Below are 12449 nucleotides of genomic sequence, written 5' to 3'. Positions count from 1 at the left end.
GTAAAATAAAATATGTGAAAGCAGGAGCAGCCAGGGTTTTTCAAAGCCTGGAATAATAAAGAAAAAATTAAACAATACTGCTCTCTTCTATTTCATCCAAGTATAACACGCACAAAAAAAAAGTTTATACATTGTTCTATGACTATAATAATTTAAACTACAGCTAGGGATGGCCATGATACCTATAATTCTGGACAGAGATTCAAAAGCTCCTAGGCAGTTAGAAGAAATGTTTTTCCTGAGCTACCTCCTTTTGAAGGAAAAGTAGCAAGCAATTTATGATTGCACCTTTAAACCATTCCTTTAACTTACTCCTTTCATTCGAATTGTTTCTTTCTCTAATTGAGTGATATTTTTAGAATAAAATAAAGGTGCATTAAAAACGGTTCACTTTAAAAGTGTGGCATGTGCCAAGAATTGTGTAAGGGTAGTCAGTATGTAAAATGCAAGAATACAGATATGCCTGTCAAGAAAGAACAATTACTTTTGTTATTCTGGAATCCAACCAGAATTCTCATGCTAGGTCAGCCACCTCATATAAAACAACAATACTTACAAATAAGTAATGATATGTTTAAATGTACCTTTACATTTAAAAGTTAAAAAAGCAATCCACGAACCCCTTATATTTTAATACAAGTGAAATTTGTTGAAACATTTTGAACTTCAATGTTTTACCGATGTTAGTGTTCTACACTGTTCCTTAGGTCTTTGGGGTCTTTTAATAGAACCTAGATGAATTAACCAGTGATACAAAACACCCACAAAATCATCCTCTCTGGCAGCCTGGGGCTTGAAATTGTGTGCAGGTAACCTGGAGCCTGGTTTAGGAAACCCAGCCCATGCTCTGCCTGGTCCAGGTTACTCAGGTGAGGATACGGAAGAGTTGCCCTGCCATGCTCCTGGGACTGAATCACACCCCAGCAGCTCCAGATTCAGGACCCGGGGGGGAAACTCCCAAGCATTTGCCAGAGTCTGGGTAGGAGAGGGAATCGGGGCCAACGCATCTAACCGCTTAATATTTGTGTCCAAGTTTTAATGAGTTTAGTCAGAGGCCTTGGAGACTGCAGTCCTGAATTCCTGCTTTCCTCAGTCAGGCACCGATCCAGTAGAAGCTGTGGTTGTAGCTGCCCTGGCACCATCTTTGCTCTCCTGGAGTGTGATATGAAAAAAAAGACCCTTTTGCAGTAGAGGGAAGGGCCTTTCAGTATAGTTCAACCTAGAAGCAAGAGAAAACAAAATAAACCAGAATGAGGTTCAGCTCCAAAGGCTCCTGGATGCCTCTGCCCCCAAGAATTCCCTCCTTTGTAGCCCCTTCATACAAGTATTCCCTGAATATTTTGCATGCCTTTTCAATTTATGCCACCAGCTGTAATTTCAGTTTCATGGCAACCAGGCAAAATCTTACCACTTTCAGCAAAGCCCTGCCAGGTTCTGCTCTTTATGAGCCCTAAAGTTTGCAGAAGTGGTACCTTCACCTCTGTCTGTCATTGCTGTGCAGATGCACTTGCTTCTGAAGGTTAAAAGTGTATTGCTGTTTTGAAAGTTTTAGCTTATTTGCTTATTTCATTTGTCAGTGGATATAAGCCTTACATTACACTTTTTTTTTAACTTATATCACAGTCCTTTCTTTGTTGCTTGAATACATTTTTGTGCACTTTTATTCAGGCTGCAGGAATCCAGACAAACAAGTGTTAATTCCCCATGATGTTTTCCAGCTGACAGGCCTAATTGATTTGATTTCCACTGTTTTCACAAGTGACCCCCCCTCCACCCATCATCACCAGTTCTTTTTGATACCTGAGCTTTACTTTCTACTCTCACATTCCACTTCAACAAGTAATAAACAAAGAGCTTATTAGGAAGGAAGGAACTCATTTTTTTTCCCTAAAATATGCTCCATGCGCAGCATATTCAGCTGGTTATAACCATGTAATATTAATCAATACAAACATTTGCTGCTATGAGAATATATCTGGGGTTAGCAGCATCTTTTATCATGAGACTAAAGTTAGGAAGCTGTTACTTGGTGTTCTGCTACCCACACTCCAGCTAGACTAGACAGAGATAAAAGACAGCTGAGTAATATTTTCCTGAAATCCCTGACGATACACACAGATGGCCTGTAACAAATGAAATATGCAAGGTGACGGCTGGAGCTGTCCTCACTCCAAGTTCAACTTTTATGGCTTAGCGAGTATTTCAGTCCTTACGCCTGTCGCAGCCCGAAGGGAGTCGTTCAGGACGACCTCCCTCCCCTTGGGGCCAAACGACCAAGTTCGTGATGCCCTTGGACTGAATTAAGGTGAAACGACACCAGCCAACCAGTTTTAAGATTTATTAAGGCAAAATGGAATCAACTAACTAGACACATCCCACGTCACACGTTTAGGAAAAACAGAGGAAAAGGGGAAGACAGAAAGAGAGAGAGAGAAAGATAGGTATCACCACCCATGGATCCAGCGGCGTCCCGTTGGTCCTCTTCTCTTGGGAGTCTCTGTGGCGGCGGAGGGCAGCGGCGGGAAGCTCCCGTCTGGTTCCACTGACTCCGCTCGAGTTCCTCAGTCGTCGCAAGCAAGCCCCCCCCCCGCCCCTTCGCACAGTCTGCAGTTTTTATAGGTTCTTGCCCCACCTCTGGGAGATGCTTCCTCGCTTCCCATGCAGATTAACTGTCATGCACAGTCTGCCTTCTCAGAACCTTCCAGAAACAGGCTGGGGCATCTGGGGGTCTCCTGCTCATGCGCAGATGGCAAATGAGTACGTGCAGTTCATGTCCTAGAGACGACCTTCTGCCCTTTTTTCGCGCCCTTTTTACCTCGTGCAGGTGCACGAGGTTGTTTACCTCGTGGACGGCTCCCGGGGGCGCCGGCGCGGCATTGCCCGACGCGCCTTGGCAGCAGCGGCTTTGCAGCAGCAATGTTGAGACAAAACCGCATGTAGAGAACCGGTCCTCTACAACGCCACAGCTTCATGGTAGAGAGAGATTTATTTTCTCTCTGTAATAGTATTTGTGAAACTTTGCAAACCAAAGCCATTAGGGGTTGCAACTGGAAGTAGCCAAGTGCTCTCACTGTACTTTTTCCTTCCTTCTTTAAAACTATTTTAAAAAAATATTACAGAGGACCAGAAGGTCATGTAAGGCTTGAAGAAGCTGAAAATGTTTAATACCAGCATCAGATGAATGGCAGGACTGAAGAACCCAGTTAAGGCTTTTAGCATATGCAGAAACAAACAAACAAAAACACCCAACACATACCAAGTCAAGTGAAAGAATACATGTTGGTAGCATAGGAAAAAAGCCCTTTGTAAAAAAGTAAACACAGGTCTGTTTACACTGCCTGAAAGAAATAAATATACCTGTTCTGGCTCATTACTGTGTTTTTCCTGAGACAGCTTTATCAGATCACAACCAGCTGGTGATTGTGTCCGTCAAATTCACTTTTGCTAATGTATTAAATAATCTGACCATAATGTCTGACTCTGGATCATAGTCTGGTGAGCAGGAATTCATGCAATTTGAAATGAGCATAGGTTTAAACACGTATCTCCTAGCCTTCCTAATCTCTTAGACTGGTGGCAAACCTTTCTAAAGCAATGCAAATACGTCCTGCAGAAAGCGAGAGTCAAAAAGTGACTTAGCACTGTTAGATTACAGAGCAGCCCTGGTAAAACACACCTTTTCTAACTGCTTATGTTGTTTGGACTCCAGAAAGCAAGGAGTCGCTCACCGCCATGGCAACGTCTGTGTCCTCAGGAAGCTGCAGGTGCACAGAGCAATGGAGAGGAAAAAAGCAAAACTGAGCAGTGGCCTGGAAACTGTCACCCTCTAAGAAAGTGATTTTATTTGCTCCTTCGACAGGAGATGTTGTCTGCCACAACACGTGGTCCTGCTGTCGCAGCAGACCGCTCTCCCATGGAGGTGCTTATTCCCGAGAAGCCCGTGGCACCTCTCACCATCTCACGAGGGAGGCAGCCTGGGGGACAGGCTCGGGGAGTCTCACAGCCCCAAGGCAAACTGGGCCCCAGCCCCAGCCCTGCTGGGTCCGGTGCCAGGGAGGAGCAAGCATGGATATCGCAGTTAGGGCTGGTGGGGCAGGGAGGAGCTGCGGTGCCCCCAAGAGCTCTTGTGGGAGCCAGGTGGGACAGTCCCTTGCAATATGCAGACGCTGAGCAAAGCAGATTCAGCGTCTCCGAGCGGCTGCTGAACAACACACGACCCTCTGCACTGCACACGTCACGTTGGGCCCCTGTCAGAGTCTGATGGGAAGGAATCTCTCTTAAGGATTCCAGTTTCATCTTTTCTGGGCTGTATTAAAATATTTACATAGGTGTATATTGATTTTGCAGCTTCAACCAGACACAGAGTCTTTTTTTAATAAATCAATACATTATGTATGCATATAAAATATACTGTATTTCTATATATAAACCTAAGCCATTTCCTGTCTATATGGAAAGTATGGGTATTGTCTCCTGTGTGAAAAAAAAAGGATACGCTCCACTTTTTCCATTTATTGTCTGGAACATACCCTCATATCAAATGGTTTCTGATTGAAAACAGCCTCTTAATGCATTACAAGTTTAAAATAACCCATTATTGTGTAATATATGATATACCCTTTCCTCCTCAAGGCAAAGCAGTGCTTGCAAATATGTCTAGACAGCATGATGGAAAAGCACAAATCGGCCTGTAACTATTGCCACCCACTTATCAGGCAAACCTGGAATAAAATTTAAGATATTACAATCTCACTCTTTGCATGACATCTATAGGGAGGATTGTCTCTCTGAGACACGAAGGCTTCATTGCTTATTGTAAAGCAAAGATGTCAAAAACTTTGTTAGTAAGGGCATCACTAATTTACCTTCATGGCCCAGCAAGAATTGCCTAGTGACTGAAGTATGCCAGTGTTTCTTGTAAGCAATGCTATGTCCTATGTGTGGACATTGTTAAAAAGTCTTCCTTCCAGGATGCAGATGAATTAATCACCTGCTGACACTCCAGAGATGATCAGAATTCAAAATCTATTTGCCACATTTTGGAGGAATGCTTTTAAGTCCTGACTTCGTCCTTCTACCCTGTACCTGACCATTTAAAGAAATATTTTTGAACTCTCTGTGTTTTTGTCTGGTAATGAAGCTGTCTTTGACAAGTTTCTCATTGTAAAAAGACTCTTCGCCCCCTTTAGCACACCTCCTTTCTTTATCGTCATGGTAGAAAATCAACTTTGTACTTGTGCTGCAGAGTCTTTGGATACAGTGTACATCTTGGATATCAGCATTTGGGTTTTCTTATTCTTCTGTTCTTCTCCTCACTCTTACACAATAATGACAAGGTAAAAAATGGTAATGGAAAGAAGGAGTAGCAGAAGGGCAAGAGAAATCAATGGAGAGTTTTTATCTGAAGCCATTTATTTTCCACTTACAAAATACTTTGTATTTATTATTCAGAAAATGTCAGTCTTCCCTGTGATGAATGGAGAAATGGTGAATCAAAGTGAGTGATTTTTGTATGATGTGTGGTTTGTGCAGTTTGCAAGTCCTTGTATGGTTTTTTTTCTGTGTATCTATATGGTGTTGGCGTGCAGGAGAGATGATTCACCTGGTCCAAGTAATGTTATAGATGCTTTGTTGCATCTGAGTGCTCAGACCTGGTGGTGAAGGTGGATGTACAGAGGGATGGATGTACAGAAGGTGGATGTACACATTCCCTGTGCAGGAATGGGACACTGGAATAGCATATTACCACTTGGGTTAGGCCCTGTACATTAGTGCTCTGGCTTCTCCTACATAGTTATCTCTAGGTGGGTCATTGGATAGGCAGCAACGTTCAACTATGTTATTAGTCCAAAGGCTAACCAATGAATGAGTCAAACACAGCAAGCTGGACTTGTTTGGGTGAAAGAAGAACCCATTAACTATGCCATCATCTGTAGCCTATAGGTCAGCACAGACTAAACTCCCATTTGCTGTTGAAGGCAAGCCTCTCCTACGCACATATAGCTATACACACACACACACACACACATATACATATGCACAGACGGGAAGTAATCTAACCAGGAGCATTTTTGCTTTTGTTTTGCTTGTGTTTAGGAAAGCAAAACAAAGCTTCTGAATGGAGAAACAAGGAAAATGACACATACACAACTCCCCTATCTCCCCATACAACCAAACTGCAGACTGACTCTGCAAACATCGCAGTATTTTGATGCAGTTGTCCCTGTAAATTGAGCCAATGAGCTGTTCACTACGCACCAGCAATGCACTCATGTTTGAGCTCTGAATTCACGTGTTTCTCTAAGTGAGGTCGCAGCTGCGGCTTTGCTGCTGGAACAGACAGAAAATCAACGCGGGGAATCTGCAAGACAATCATCGAGAGAAGGCACTTTCCCACTGAGTTTTGAAATTACATGCAGTCTGCCAATGTGTTTGGATTTGCTCTGCTATTTTTGAAACCATAAGAAATGTCCAAGCCTCTGCCCTTCCCCCCCCAATCATGTTTTGTGCACTTTTAGTGGTTGGCCTCCCATCTGAGGCAGGAGATCAGTCAGGAAGTTACCCAGAGGTCCAGATGCTGCTGTTAGAAGCGCTCATGCCAGAGCCAGGCTTCCATGAGTTTCAGCTGCCAAATTCTCTCCACACAAATGTCCACAGTTTCTGGCTGTCTCACAGGGGTAGTTAGAGGAAAAGCCTGAAGAAGAACGTTTTCTACTCTACAATTAACAGGGAGGAGCAGTGCCAAGGGAGTAATACTGCTGACATACGCTGGCATGCTTTGCACTACAAGTCACTCCTTTCCAGCCAGAGAAAGTTCTTGTTTGACGATGAAGATTTGCACACATGATGGGCCAGGCATTGCATTTGGCAAGCTGTGCCCTGAGGAAGGGAATTTGGTTAAGCTGTCTTCTGCTTACAGGTAGCAGAGTCATATATGCATACACACATTTCTATGTTAGATAAATACTGCAAATCTCCTCTCCCCTCAAAAAACACTAATCTTACAATAACTGCTTACGATGTAGACCGTGGTTGCTACCAATCTAGTAATTTATTTTCCTTCAGGCTCCTGAAATCTGGTCTCTTGGGAAGTTAGGACTATATTTCAGGCTCTGTGTGAGCAGAAAACTTCAGGTTCTAAGAGTGATTATTCAAAATGGGCCCTGGTTCTGCATAGACCTGGCTGTGAGGCTCTCACTGATGTCTCTGTTGTTGGGGGGTGGTGGTGGTGGTGTTCCTGCCCTTTTTAGAAAGTCCAAATCTGCAGGTGCTGAAAAGGCTTTTCTTCAGTCACAACACTTGAAGCCCAGGGCTATAGATGGTGAGCATAAAGCTTACCGCCTACTCACTGAAGGAAACAGCTGAAAAGCCAGATCTGAATACCCATACTTTCCCCCCACCATGACTTCAAGTAGGATTTCATCATCAGGTTTCAAATAATTCATCTCCTGAGTCTCCTGGCATGACGGTATCTGTGATTGCAGGATCTATGAACACAGTCAGAATGGGGCATCACTTCTTTGGGCCATACCTAAGAGGTTACTAGTGTTCACTCATGTGCATGCCCTTCTGGGACGGTAAAGGCTGAGATTACAAATCTGCAGCCACATTAGTACTTTCTAGGAGATAAATGCTTTTAACATTCTGAACTGTGGAGTTTTTTTCTTCCAAATGTAAACGAGTTGCTGAGATCTCTATTACGAGTGTGGGACTTGAGCTCATAAAAGGTGAGGTGGGCAGTGGACCCTTACAGATCCAGTCATGGTCTAAGGCCTGCTTTTGTTTTGGAGCTCTCTTTTAGAGGTATCTAGAGTTTCTAGTTTGTTATTTCGGAGCTATGCCAGTGCTTCATTTCACTTTGCAGTTAATGGATATCCCAATAATTAAAAATAAAAAGGTTATTCAGTGTAGCATGCATTCTTTTTAAGCCAAATTAATTCTGTGATAAGAGCAAATGTGACAATTTTAATCACAAATGGAACTGTTTCAAAAAGTTCTGAGCAGCTAAAAATACAGAGGAGGATGAGGTAAGGCTTAGGACAGAAGCTGGAATTCAGCCTTAAATATAACAATGAGTATCTACATTTACTGTCATAAAGATCTTTTCCTCATCAAAAGTATGTGCGAAAAAACTGGACCTGTTTCACTCAGTATATCCTTTGGTAAGAAATGGGGACAAGATCATCTCCTACTTTTTTCATCTCTGTATTCAATGGCAGTGCTCCTAAAAAAATGCCAGTAAAGGCAGGGGCATTTCATCCAATATTTTATCTTTTGTTTAATGGCATTCTGGCTTCAGTTTCATGACCCTGCTGACAAAGACATTTGAGTATTTTTATTAATTCAGAAATCTGTACATTAAGACTCATCTTTGTAGTTCTTCAAAAAGTAAATGTTTCAAAATGTAAAACTCATCCTACAGCTTTTGAACTTTATAGGCTGAACATGGAGTGCTGTAAAATGATTTTTTTCGATAAAAGTACAAAATTTTCAAGTCCTCTGTTTTCACAAGATCTGCTTTTTCCTAACTCATGGGTTTTATTATACAGTCATACATTAACAGAGAAGTGATTTTGTGCATTTTAATGCAGTTAGAATGAAAAGTAATGCAGGCAGCGGCGGGAATGAATGGGAAACTCATCAGAAAATAGATTTTTCCTCTTCTTCATTTTAATACGTGTCTACAACATGAAAGGTACTTGGGAGGTTATCCACAAGTAGTATCAGCTACATCGTTGTCCTTCCTGACTGCTGTTTTCCTACTCTTAAAGGCATCCCATCCTAGGGTCTCCAGAATTTCCTGAGACAATCCATTACAGGGCTTCATAGTCTTACTATCAGAAAGGTTTTTTTTTCTTGGTGTCTAACAAGAATCTTCCTTGTTTCAACTTAAATCTCTTACTACCACTGCAGCTCACCACAGATTCAACACAGGTTTATTCTCTTGCTTTTTGTACCAACTCCTTAGGTATTTAAAGACATTCTCAGTATTCCCTCCATCCCCTCTTCTTTACACTGAGCAAGCACAATTTGTTCATTCTTCCTCCCAAGATAATGTTTGCTGTACCTGTGATGATTCCTGTAATACTCTGGACTCTCATCAGCTTATCTGTGTCTTTCTTGGTGCTGTGACCAAACCAGACACGACGTGGCCAGATTCATGGAGCATCACAGTATCAGTGTCACCTAGAGACTGCTGGATCTTTAATCTCTTTCCTCACACTTGTGCTGCCACATCACAGCCCCAACATCTGCATGGCCCCAGGACCTGCTGCAGCGGCTTCAGTTCTGACACTAGCACATGTCTGGCACCCAGCAACAGATGCTGCCCCAGCACCTCCCTCTTAATCACAGTACCAGCAAGGGAGCTATCATTTATGACAGTGGTCTTGAAAGGGAATGATAGGTCTTTCTTCTCCACTTTCTACAAAGACAGTGAGAACCTGGACCCAAACTAATCTTGCTTTTCTCTCAACCAGACCGTTTCTCTTCCCTTTTTTTCTTCCATTTCTCACAGCCATAAAGGACAAGATGATGCTCCTTGGCATTCATTGAACTCTCCTTGTCTACATAGAGCAAAATCCTTCATATGAGGAAACTGCATGATATGAGGAAACTGCATGTGGGAAGGATTGAAAATTCAACGTTCTTCTCACAGAAACCATTTAACCTCTCTTACGGTGTTGCTTGACAGCATATTACTCCTATCTTGCTACACTACATGTTAATCCTGTGGCTTTCTTGAGAAACTTATCTGTACTGAACATCTCCAGAACAGATACTTGGTCATCTGTTCCCTTCTTTGTAAGGCATTACATCCTCACCATGGTCTCTACAGTTGATGGAGATTTGGGGAAACTTTTTTGGCAGTGGCTTTTTTAACAGAGTTTGGGCCCCACCACCAAAGAGTAGAGCTTCAAAACTGCATGGTGGGGTTCAGACATACGCAGTGACTAGAGAAAGGGAAAACAGTTGTGCACTTTCTCCAACAACTATTTTTTCATGCGTATCTATCCTGTGATCTGAGTTCTCTCTCCCTGGCTATAAAGTCTGTTTGCAGGAATTGGATATGAAGGGCTGGAGAAGAGCTTGCAGTGGCTGAGGGAAGTATCTCTGGGAGCAGCAAGGCATGTTGTGCTGTCCTGGATGGGTACAGCTACTGAAAGCTCAGGCTCCAGGACTTTATCTGAGAGTTGGCTGGATACACATAAACCCTCTCAAAGGGCAAGATAGAGGAAAAGGTGAATAATTGTCTAATGTCCTCCTTGTAAATAGCTGCATTTGTGTGGCCCTGGAGTGAAGGCAAGACAGGCATGGTCTGAGGCAGCTCAGCTGCGGAGTTCTCAGCAGTGCCTCTACCTACACATGGGGTTAGCATTTTTGTAGCTAGACCTGTTACTGACTGCTGAGTGGCCTGGAGTCAGCCTCTGTTTGACAGTTAGGCTGTTCCTCAGTGTAGACGTGGCCTAAAAGCATCTCTAGGTTGTTCAGACATTTTTTAACTTTGCTTGCTCCTGAAGGGTTAAAGTGATGAGATGTCCAGAGAGCAGCCTGTGGTGTGCTCACAGGACATGCAGACATACACAAGCTAGCTTTTTACTGGTTAGTTTAGCAGTGAGAGCCAGAGAGCCATAACAGCACAGATTTTGGATGGGATGGGTTGCCAATGTACTCATTTGACATACTGGCAGGATTTTTCAGCCTGTGGTACTGTTACTGGTGTCTATACATATGAATTTAATGCTAGGTCAGAGATTTCTTCCTGAGCAGTACTCACACCCTTGACTGAATTATGAATGTATTTTGGGAGGAAGTATGATACTTTCAGAGGTTCCTCCCTCTTTTTACCTTGGGTTGTGCTAACAACCTTCCACTTCACCTCCTTCCTCCCTCCTATGGCAGCGGTGGTTCTTTTTGTGCAAACCTACCACCACTGAGCACCCCGTTCCCGTTCTGCTATATGAAAGGAAATCAAAGTCAGTATTTTCCTCATGGATAATAGGAAAAAGAACTGTATTTTACCTTACATATAAACTCCCTAAAAGAAGGGCTAAATATGCTTGAACGAGGCTACTTGGTGTGAGCGTGTGCATCTGGGAGGAGGGAATTGAAGGGGGTAGGTCTGACTGACAGAGCTGTACACCTCCCTTCCTCATCTGAGCTAGCAAGTCACTCCACAGGATCGCTGCATGCCCTGTTCCCTGACAGGATGGCATTCTCATACGAAGGAACGAAGGAACGATCACATTACCCAGGCCCCTTGTGTAATTCCAGTTCCCAGCAATTGTTTTCTAGTGACCTTTTATTGTTAACAATTAGCGCTGGCGCTGGAGCGCAACTGGTGTAAGCATATTTTACATCCTCCTCAAGCAAACAAAAAGCTGGGTGGGCACGGGCTTGTTTCCTGGTTCACACCCATGACTCCTTTGTGTCTCCGATCTCCTCCCACTGTGTGTCACAGTCAGCAAACCCACTCCCTTACCTTTTGGCTCCCAGATAGAGTGACGTCTTCGAGGGATGCGTAGGCATGCTCTATGTATCCCATTCTCCTCTCGCATCCTATAGGAACTCTGCCTCTCCCTGATACTCAGCCTTTCCTTATCCAGGAGGCCAGAAATGTAAACCCCTGTGCAAAGAGTGAGTATGCAGGATGGTTTCCCTTTATTCAAATGTACAGACTTGGAACACCTCCGCTGTTACTATGCCTTGTGTTCTGATATATACTCCTGTACACTAAATATCTTGAGAGCTTCTTTGATCTGCTCGACCCCAATGACATATGTGTGCCTTGGGAGACACAAACAAATTAGCAGCCTGCTAATCATCTCATATAATAACATAGATTTCCTTCATTTCTCCCCCTCTTCACTTTATTAAACTATGCCTAGGAGGAATGGCTGTGTGCTCCAAGAAGGACAGCATATCAGAGCTGTGGTAAACCGAGGCATATGAGTTCCCAAACTGAGGACTCTTCACAGGCATATAGTGCTTTGCCAATAAATCATTAGAAAAGTATGGAAGGAGGAGAGGGAAAGAGCAGGGGAAGATACTCCTGTCTAATCTTGTTTGCTGCAATATGGCATGTGAGTATGAGTGTGTGTGTGGGGGGGAGCAGCATAACGACATTAATCAAATCGTGATCCTTTTAAGATACAATAGATAATTAAAAACAACAAATTTATCCTGCAGCCTACTGGCAACCAGTAACTAACTCGTTCTTTCTCTCTGCAGATAGCTTCACTTAGCAGGTCTGTGCCATGACTAATGAACCCCCCTCACCACTAGTGTGGTAATTTCAAGCCTTTTGGGAAGGATCCCAGTGGCCGCCAGCTGCGTGGCCCTCCCCTCACAGCTCCTTATGGCCACCCCACAGGTCCCTCCCACTGTTCTCGGGGAAAGTGTGAGAAAATATTTCTCCCTTAAATCTGCATTAGGAGGACTCCGCTTTG

General features: G+C 43.4%; 1 long non-coding RNA gene across 1 annotated transcript; it reads right to left on the bottom strand.

Annotated features, from left to right (window-relative positions):
* Positions 1-566: 566 nt before the first annotated feature.
* On the bottom strand, positions 567-11978 carry LOC135323588 (uncharacterized). Its single transcript, XR_010385062.1, has 2 exons — positions 2452-11978; positions 567-1219 (listed from the first exon to the last, which is right to left on the bottom strand). It is a non-coding gene; the product is annotated as an uncharacterized LOC135323588 (long non-coding RNA).
* Between the last annotated feature and the right edge of the window lie 471 nt (positions 11979-12449).

Source organism: Dromaius novaehollandiae, chromosome 1, assembly GCF_036370855.1.
Source record: "Dromaius novaehollandiae isolate bDroNov1 chromosome 1, bDroNov1.hap1, whole genome shotgun sequence".
NCBI classification, from domain to species: domain Eukaryota; kingdom Metazoa; phylum Chordata; class Aves; order Casuariiformes; family Dromaiidae; genus Dromaius; species Dromaius novaehollandiae.
Note: the sequence above shows the minus strand (reverse complement) of the source record. Positions and strands in the feature narration are given on the sequence as shown.